Below are 10039 nucleotides of genomic sequence, written 5' to 3' on the forward strand. Positions count from 1 at the left end.
CTGTCCTCGGCTACCAATGGCCGAGCCGCGCCCTGTGCGCTAGTGAAACCCTTGGCACCCTTAGGACGTTGGTTCACTAAATGGCTTGCATGGCATAATACCATCTTTTCAAGCGTTTACAATAGGGAGCCCTTAGTCCCATCACATATATTCAACCAGGTGCAGTTTTCTTACCTTTAGTCTGTACGGTTATTGAATTACGAGCAACGCCCCTCAAGCACGATCCGTTCCCGAGCCTAAGCCTTTATCACCTAGTCACAATCAAAGTATAGGGTTTCATTAATACTCGAAAATAGGTTTCCGGTTACAAGAATAACTCCCGGGAATTCGAATTCCACCAAGCACGGTGGTGAAACCAATCCCGAGCATACTAGACCACTTTCCCGTGCCTAAAACCCTCAAAAACTCATGTGTGCAACCAAGGGCTGCGGCCCTTGAGGCTTAGCCGCGGCCCTAGCCTCAAAACAGAACCAAGCCCACGCTGAACAACACACACACCGCGGCCCTTGCCTTGGGCGCCGCGGCGCCCTCCCATGGCCGAGCCTCCTTGGCCCTTTTTCATCCTAGGGCCACAGCGCTCTAGAACAGATCCGCAGCCCTCCCCTTCATGCCCAAAAAACCCACCATTTATAAGCTTGAAACCTCACCTTAAACCATCCCAAAGCTCCCCAACTCATAACCAATTAATCCCAACTCCTTTAACATGACTTAAACAACATAATTCCACAGGAAACACAACCTAAAACACACTAATCTTCTCTTTTAAATTTCTGAAACCCAAGAGCTGTAAACACTCAAACCAGCCATTCAAATCCAATTTAAAACCTCTAAACCATGAGTTGAAACTTACCTCTTCTATTGAACCACTTCACCAAGCCAAAGCCAAGCTAAGTCTCCAAGTTTCCTCCTCAATTCTTCCTTAAGACATCAAAACCATGTTTGCTTCAACACTTAACCAACACCCAGAATTCTAACCACAGAGAAGAAGATTATATTGCTTACCTTAACCCTGAATCAGTTCTTGATTAATCTCTGAGCTAAGCCTCCAAATCCCCACCTGAATCCTCAGAAATTCCAGCTTGATTCCCTTAAGTTTTATGTGTTTTCCTTCCCTTTGTTTTCCCTTGAGAGTGAGAGAGAGTTGAGATAAAAGTTTTAGTCGGTTTGTATTTTCTAAAGGCTTCCTTATGTCTATCTTACTCGTTAAGTTAATCCCGAGACTCGGGGTGTCGGAGCCGTCCCCGAGGCCAAAATGGTAAAATCCCCCAATATTCCCGCCTAGACATCCTAACGTCGAATATATCTCCATATATTTATTTTCATGACCCGATATTCCAAATCGCTACCCGATACCTAAAATACCCCTGACTTATCCAAAGTCATATCTTAAATCCCGTTGTGAATTTTCCCTCTATCTGACCCTAGGATCGTCTCAAGTCGTGCTCTGCGAACCTGCCCACATAATAATGTGGTTCTCACATATATCACATATTTATTTCATAATATCACATAATATCATCAACTATCATATAAAACATTACTAAACATATAATTACTCATTTAAATCACAATTATTCCATTAATGCCCTCCTGTCACACTAATCAAGGCCCCTAAGCCTTATTAGCGATTTTGGGTCGTTACTAGGGTTGAGCATTGGGCGGGTTGGTCGGGTTACAAGGCATTTTTACCCGTCCAATAATTTGGGCGGGTTGGTCGGGTTAACCCGCCCAAACCGAAATTGTATTTTTTTTTTTGGGCGGGTTGGTCGGGTCAACCCGCCCAAACAAAAGTGGTATTTTTTTTTTTTACATTTTTGTAATTTTTTTCTTTTAAATACTAGTACTAATAGTGTGAAGTTTATCTTTTTAAGCTTAAAACAATATTTTAAATTATAGTAAAAAAATTAAAACAAAACTTAATTAATTTATATATTTATTTGAATATATTAAAAATAATAAATTCTTAATTGGGCGGGTTGATAATTATTTTCAACCCGCCCAATGTAACAATTGGGCGGTTTAAATTTTAGTCGGTTTATTCGGGTTGCGTTTTTTGGCGGTTTTTTCGGGTTGGTTTGGGCGGATTATTCGGGTTGGGCGGGTTGTAAAAATTTCTGCACAGCCCTAGTCGTTACATGTTCCTGAACGTTTTTGACAGAGTTCTGGACATGTGTTGAGCAAAAAATGTTATTTTTTATCATTTATTTATCCATTGAAATGGGAGTAAGTTTCACTCCTTGAACTCTATAAATAGGACCCTTCACTCAACCATTTTCATCACCTATCAAACACTTTTCAGAGCCATCAAGCTGCTATTTTCGTTCTAGAGAGAAACACAAGGGTTTGGGGTTAAAGCTTTCAAATCTAAAGTTGTTCTAAACACTTGGGAAGTAAGGTTTTGTGTGATTTCAGTGTTTGAGGTATAGATCGAAGTTCTAACCTATCTAAGGTACTTTTAATCTTCAGGTTTAGTCCATTTCCATTATTCTTATTCTTTCCTTTTATTTCAAAACCTAACTCGTTATAATGACTTTTGGTTAGGTGTTCGATTTCTTTGAAACTTAAGGTTTTTGGTAAGTCTTTATTCCAAATGGTTTAGATCTTCTCTTTATCTTCTTTTCTCTAGAGGACTTATAATTTCTTTATGTTTGGTTTTAGGAGTTTCTGATCCCGCACTTGTCTTCAATATCCCAGATTTGGTAAGGAAAATTTGGTAGTTTAGTTTATGACCTAGTATGTGTTTTGTATGACCTAACATTTTAGGTACAATAAAAGGGTAAGTGTGTCTGGACCTAAGGTGTCTAATGATGTATGATGGACTTATGTTTGATAGGCTCGGTTGCCAAAATTTTATGACGGACCTAAGTTGATGTCCGGTGTATGACAAATTTATGTCCGGGGCTTAATTGCCACCCCTGTATAAGCACTTATTTTTTTTTATTATATCTGACTTATTATTATGACCTATGACCCATAGTTACAATTATGACTTATGACTATGAACTATGACTTATATTATGATTTATGATTACGACTTAGGCTATGATATGACCTAGGGTTTTATGATGTGGTGTGATTAGTATAAATAAGTTTTGTAATGACTCTTGTGAAATTTATGACATGTTTGATTATATGATTATATGACTGACTCTTGTTTGTATTTTCCTTATTGGGCTTAAAAGCTCACCCCTTATGATGTTGTTGTTTCAAGCAATTAATGATAGAAAGGTCAGTGGCGAGTGAGACCTAGGAGCTTCGTGATATACTCGTAGGGACCATATAGTCGAGAAAGATCAAGTGAGACTATTTATTTTTATTAAAGAATGTTTTCTTTTAAAGTTTTATTTGATGTTGCTCATTTTAATATGTCAAAGATAATTATTATTTTTTTTTGTAAAATCATGGATCCATATACTTATCTTTAAGTTTTCATTCAATAAAAGAGCAATGTTTATGATTATGATCCAACATTGTGTTCTCGTTAATTTATGAGAAATCATGGTGTTACAGGCTTACCTTGTAATTATTTTGAAGTTGTATATGCCTTGTAAACACTTATTTTTGGGATCCTATGTACAGACTCGAACCTTTTAATAAAAACAATTATTTCTACGATCAAAATCGTTTAACCCTAATTTGTTAAGTAGCCTGATAAGTACATTTTTGTATAAAGTTTACTTTGTATTCATCAGGGTTTTATGTTCATAAGTAGTGTGTTTGGGGATGGTTAGAATCGTTTTGCTAATTTGTTTCATTTAAACTAAATCGTCATTTTTTAGGATAATGTCTATATTTTTGATGAGTTTTTGGTTAAATGATAATGTTGTAGGATTCTAACCAGTGGAGTGAAGTCAAAGAAGAAGAAAAAAATCGAAAAAGAATGAAAGTGTGATCAAGCAGAGAGCTCACCGCTACAAGGAAAAGTCCTTGCCGTTATGAGACAAGTCAGCAGAGTGCTCGCCGCTACAAGGAAAAGTCCTTGCCGCTACGAGGCAAGTCAAAGAGTTCCTTGCCGTGGCAAGGGAAAATCCCTACCGCGGCACGACAGCCCAGCAAAGCTTTTTCGAAGTTCCTTGCCGCGGCAAGGGAAAGTGCCTGCCGCGGCGCGCGTTTAAATTTGAACTTAAATTCAATTCTTCTGATTATTTGAGGGGAGATATAAAAGGGGATTAGGGTTAGATTCGAAAGAGGTTTTATTTTACGTTTTTAGAGAGAGAAACTCAGAGAGAGCTTTGGAGGAGAAGGAAGATCGCAATCAACATCTCAATAGTTTTCTTCTTCCCCTACTCTATTATTCTTTATCTATGTTTATGTTTTTAATCATGATGAAGATTATTGGCTAGTTTCTTTTAGGTTAAGGGTTATTCAAAACCCAGACATGATTGTTTGACTTTAGTTATGAGTATTATTTCTTGATTTCCTTCATATTAAATTGATTTTATTCTTCTATGCTTATCTTATGAATTTTATGATTCCTTGTTAGGGTGTACAACTAATTAGGGTTTACATTATTTCATTATCATCTTAGAATTTCTATTCACCTAATAGTTTAGGGTTCTAAGTATTGGTGATAAATTGCAATTGATGATATGGTCAAATATGTTGTTGATTGTGATGAAGGATAGAACCTAGGTTAAATAAATTATATGCTAAATTGATTTATTGCCTAGATTAACCTATCTCCATTGTTCTTAATGCTTTTACTAAATTAAATGAATCATATGCTTCATAGGTTTGTTATTTGGTAAAAAGAGTTAATTATTGAGCGCTTCGTCGTGATTGATTGTAATAGGGAGATTAGGATAATTGACTGTTTAAGCTTTATCTGCAGGGTTAATAATTTAATTGGGAATCGGAATAATATTCAATATTGATATTCATGCATGATTGTTTGAGGTGGAGAATAATTCTTAACTGTTCTTTAAAAATCGTTATAAATCCTTATTTGTTAATCGTCTTATTAGTTTTAAATTTCAAAATCCCTTTTTCCTTTTAACTTTGTTAAACTTTGTGAATAATAAATTGAATATAGTTCCCTTGGGTTCGACCTCTATTTGCCATTGTACTAAATTAATTGGTGATAGTGTAATCAAAATCTTTATTAAATTTGGGACGCCAAACGACACGCATCATAGCCTTAGTAATACGTTTTTATCCAAATGACTTGATTAGCAAGTCCAACAGTATTTAAAATACACAGTGTAATAGTCTTGTCTATCCAAGGCATTATAGAGATGCTTCCACCCCAAGCTCTTCGAGTATAAAACTTGAGAACCGCCTCTCAAAAATCACTTTAGCATTCAAAATTCAAAATCTCAGAACCTTCAAACTCTTTCTTCTTCATCACTTTTTAGCTTCCAAAATCTCACCCACTTTCTGAGTTCTCGACATTCTGGACTATTGGCGAGAATCATCCTACTTCTTGTCAAACGTCAAACAATTTTTTAAAGTCCAGACTCACTTCAGCATATACAAGCGCTTCATCTCGAGTAAGTCTTCACTTCTTCATTCTTGATTGGCTTTGAGTTTATTTTTGAATTTTGTCGAGGATTTTAGGTGCATGCCTAGGATTTTGAATTTCTGGCACTTCAGAGGTCATTATGACCTTCTTTAGACCTTTCTAGGCACATTTTGACGTTAAAAATTGTCAAAATGGCCTCTTACGCTCTTTATGCGACTTTTCGTATTTCTGGGCATTCGACCGAAATCTGGAAAATTCCTAGATTTCGACGATGTTCATAATTTCTGGTAGTGTTCTCTAGCAACCATCCTTTGGCCCCGAGGACATTCCAGTCATTTAGAAATTTTCTTTCCTCTCCACTCCTCAAGCAATAGTATAAGGTTCTCGTTTTGGCCTATCTTTCTTCGGGTCATGGCGCTAACTACTTGGTTTCTTGTTTCAGATATCCAAGGAGCTTCAACAACTACACCAGCAGGGATTCTACGCATTCGACTCCGAGATAATAGAGATGGCTCGAGAAGAAGGAAGACTTCTCGAGAAGGGAAAGCAAGTGGTGGAGAGTAGTCAGGCTTTCTTTGTAAGGGAAGACCACGCCCTGGCGGCGGAGAGGCCCCTCCAATTTGGCATCTCAGAGGAAGAGGCAAACGTGAGTCATTTGAGAATGGACCTAACCTACACCACTGAGGGATTCAAGGCGGAGATGATCCCTTGCAAGCTCAGACACCAGGGAGCTCTGGAGAGGATTCTAACCCACTACAGGGTTGACGCCCTAACATACGGGTGCACTTGTCTCGGGAGAGTGCATGCTAGCGTCCACGGCCTCGGGGTCTGGAGTGCATCTCATCTCTAAGATGGTGCAACCTTGCCACTGCACCAATACTATGTTAGCTTTTTGAAGTTTGTCAGCAAAACTCCATTCCAGCTATCCCCGAATGGATATCGAGTGCTGGTCGGGCTATTTTTTTCGTACAAGAGGCAGAACTAGCTCGTTCCTATTCCAACTGAGATATTATATGTCTACAGCTTCCGACAATGCTCGAAGAATGATGATCAGGATGGGTACTATACTCTGATGAAGCATACGTACCCGGGAATGAAGTACAAGGATCCATGCGGTAATGAGAGCCACGCGAGGGACTACATGGAACACTTCTTCTGGGCAAGTGGCTTCCTAATGTGGACCAACCTAACTCTTCTCCTAGATTTCACTGGGGTTGATAAGTGTTACTCCTTGAGAGTCATTTTTTTTATTGGTCCTCTGCTCGTAGTTGGTCCTTAGAGTCCTAATTGTTTCTTTTCAGCCCCTTCTGCCGCACACCTTTTGTTGACTCCTACAACGAAAGGTTCAAGCAAATGAATGCCCTCCTCAAAAAATAGATGAATCTCACCTTCCTCATCACAGAGGCTCATCTTTAGTAGTATGGTGTAACGCCTCAACTCCAGGGACCGTTACGGTGCACATTGCAAACAGTGCTAAACTCGCTAATCGAGTCATTTGGCCATAAACGTGTAGCTAAGTATGATTAGCGGTTTAGGGATTAAAAATTTCGGTTAAGATATAACGTTTCACTAGAACGTTTACTGTATACATTGGGATCCCAAAAATATAATTTAAAGGTCTATTACAAGAAAATATTTACAACCAGCCGATCTAAGCGGCAAAACAGGGTTTAGCACTGGTTCCTTTCCTTCAAACCTCGGTTGTGGCAGTCGAGTAACTGCATATGTACACATCGTCACATAAGCTCTCCAACTCAAGGATGGTCTAGCTTTCTTTTGCCTTTACTTGCACCACATAGCACTCGTGAGCCGAAGCTCAGCAAGAAAACTCATATGCTCATGAACAGTCATATCATGATATCAAATCATATTTGGCATGCCTAGCAAACATAACTTTATTCAAGCATGCAAATGAATTCAAACAATGTTGGGGTATCCAGGATAAGAAATCCTACCCTTTTGATTGGATGACTATCAAGTCAATCTTAATCAGATGAGTGTTTCAACACTTGAGGTTCTAGTAAACCATGCTGAGTGACCAACAAGCAAGTCACTACGGGGGCTCAGCATCCAAAGCCATGCATATAATGATAAAAATGATCATACAGAGCTTATAGATCTGAACAGATGAGTGAATATCACTTTGAGGTTCTAGAAAACCATACTGAGTGACTGACAAGTAAGTCACTACTTTAAACAAAAGAGTGGCTGCTAGGTAAGCCACTAGCCTTAAACAGATGAAAGACCGATAGGTAAGTCTCTAGCTTAACAGATGAGTGACTGATGGGTAAGTCACACAAGCGCTTATAATATTCATCGAACTTTAGGTCGGTCCGGCATTAATGCTCTTGTTGAGTCATCTAATGCAGAATGTTGATTAGATCTAATATTTATTGGCTTGCGTTGAACACGTTAAGGCCGTCCTGACATATGAGTCAGCACCGTGTGACCAGTGCCCAGTACCACTGCCAAACCTGACTAATGAGTCACAGCTTCACAGTTGATACTAACACCTTTGCCAATTCTGACTAATGAGTCAGTACCATGCACAAGTAAGCATTGCTACCAAACATATGTCATATGTTGAATATTCAAACGTAGGGCATTTAGCATGCTTACTTAATAGTTGCTGGCACAATTATGATCATGCACAAACACAGAGACTTAAGCTCTGATCAATCTGACAGTCAATATTCATGGCATGCCCTAATCACATGTTTCTCGTGCATCACATGCATCACACTTAATCACCCAGCATGCCTCAATAATAACCATATGCAAATGAGCAAGATTGCTAAGCATTCTATATGCTATCAATGTTTACATTTAAACATCCAACATGCATCCAGAATAACCATGCATGTCACATATGGGGTGCAGTTCTCTTACCTTTGGTCCAAGCACGAGTTACCAATAAACGAGCCACAAGCACGATCCTGATTCCAAGCCTCTAGTGATAACCTAGTCACAACCACAAATGGTGATCCAATGAGTTCAAGTTCTAAAAACCAATCCCGGAACCAAAACCTAGCCTCCAAGACATCAAACCCCACCAACCCGGGTAGCAGGACTAATCCCAAGGCCTAAAACCAAGTTCTCGAGGTCAAAACACTCAAACGGGCTCAACCCTACTCAAGGGCTGCAGCCCTGGCACCTTGGGCCGCGGCCCCCAGCCACTCTAGAAGCAAGGGCCGCAGTGCCCAGCAAGGGCAAAACTGCACCACCTGCTTCTTCGAGCTAGGGCCACGATGCCCAAGAACAGGGCCGTGGCCCCCAACCCGGAGCCATCCCCAAACACGATTTTCAACATCCCAAAGCCTCCAAAATCATGCCTAAACATTATCAAATCATCAAATCAAAGTTCCCAAACATCCTCATGATCCAAAACCCATAAAACCCAAGCTTCAAATCCAACAAAAACTCATCAAAACCCAAAGTCCAATTCAAGCTTAAAAACTTTTAAAAACTTAAAACTTATAACTTGAATTACCTCCAATTGAGTTGTTTCCAACTAAATCCTCCGGCTAAAAAGCTTCTAATCTTCCCTAGGATCGCTATGCCTCAATCCTCGCTTGAATCTGAGTCCTAGAACTCAAGTTATCTTCGAAAATGCGATCGGGAGACAAAAAGGAACTTAGAGGAAGAGAGAACGTACAAAACGTTCTTTTATTCTTTTAAAAGGTTACTTCAAGCTTAAGTAGCCTCAACTAAATCCTAGTGCTCGGGGTCCCGAAAACACCCCCGGGAACATTATAGTCAAAACCTCCAGAATTTCCCCCTGATCTTACTAACTCCCAATTTATCACCAAATATTAATTCTCATTACCCAATAACCCGGTAATGCTTTAAATACCCCTTGACTTACTCCAAGTCAAGCTTAAATCTCGTTGCGACTTTCCCACTAGCTTACCTCCTAGGATCGTCTTGTGCTGAGTAACCCTAGCATAACCAAATAATAATAAAGCACCACACACATTTCACATATATGCCAAATATGCCCGAAATGGCCAAAATATGAAAATCACCCAATTACTCAGAAATGGGTTTACATGCATATTTAATACACCTAAACATGCATATTATCATTTAATAACATAATAAAGCAATTATGGCCCTCCCGGCCTCATAATCAAGGTCCTAAACCTTATTAGGAAATTTGGGGCATTACATGTGGGCTACTTCGAAATGGGCAAATGATAAGCCCCGTGGTCCTCACCAACTTCAGTGACTCGAAGAAGTCGCTTCACGAAGTGAGGATCCATACGAAGTACGTGGCGGCGAAGGCCCGCTATGAGTGCACTCAACGTCTTTGCGAGGAGCACACGGAGAATGTAATCGTAATCAAAGTCGCCACAAAGACGAGAAATGACAAGGAGCTTGAGGCAGAGCTCGAGGTTGGGATCGAGTCATCCTCCATTCCTCAAGGTAAATCTCCAATAGTTGTTCACTACGCCCATCATCTAGAGGAGGGAACTAGTCCCAACCACTCTTTATTCTTGACATCACTCCTCAAGTGTGGGAAAATCTTGGGGCGTCCTTGGACTTATGAGGAGTACCAGGAATATCAAGACCTTATCG

Source organism: Humulus lupulus, chromosome 1, assembly GCF_963169125.1.
Source record: "Humulus lupulus chromosome 1, drHumLupu1.1, whole genome shotgun sequence".
Taxonomy (NCBI): Eukaryota; Viridiplantae; Streptophyta; class Magnoliopsida; order Rosales; family Cannabaceae; genus Humulus; species Humulus lupulus.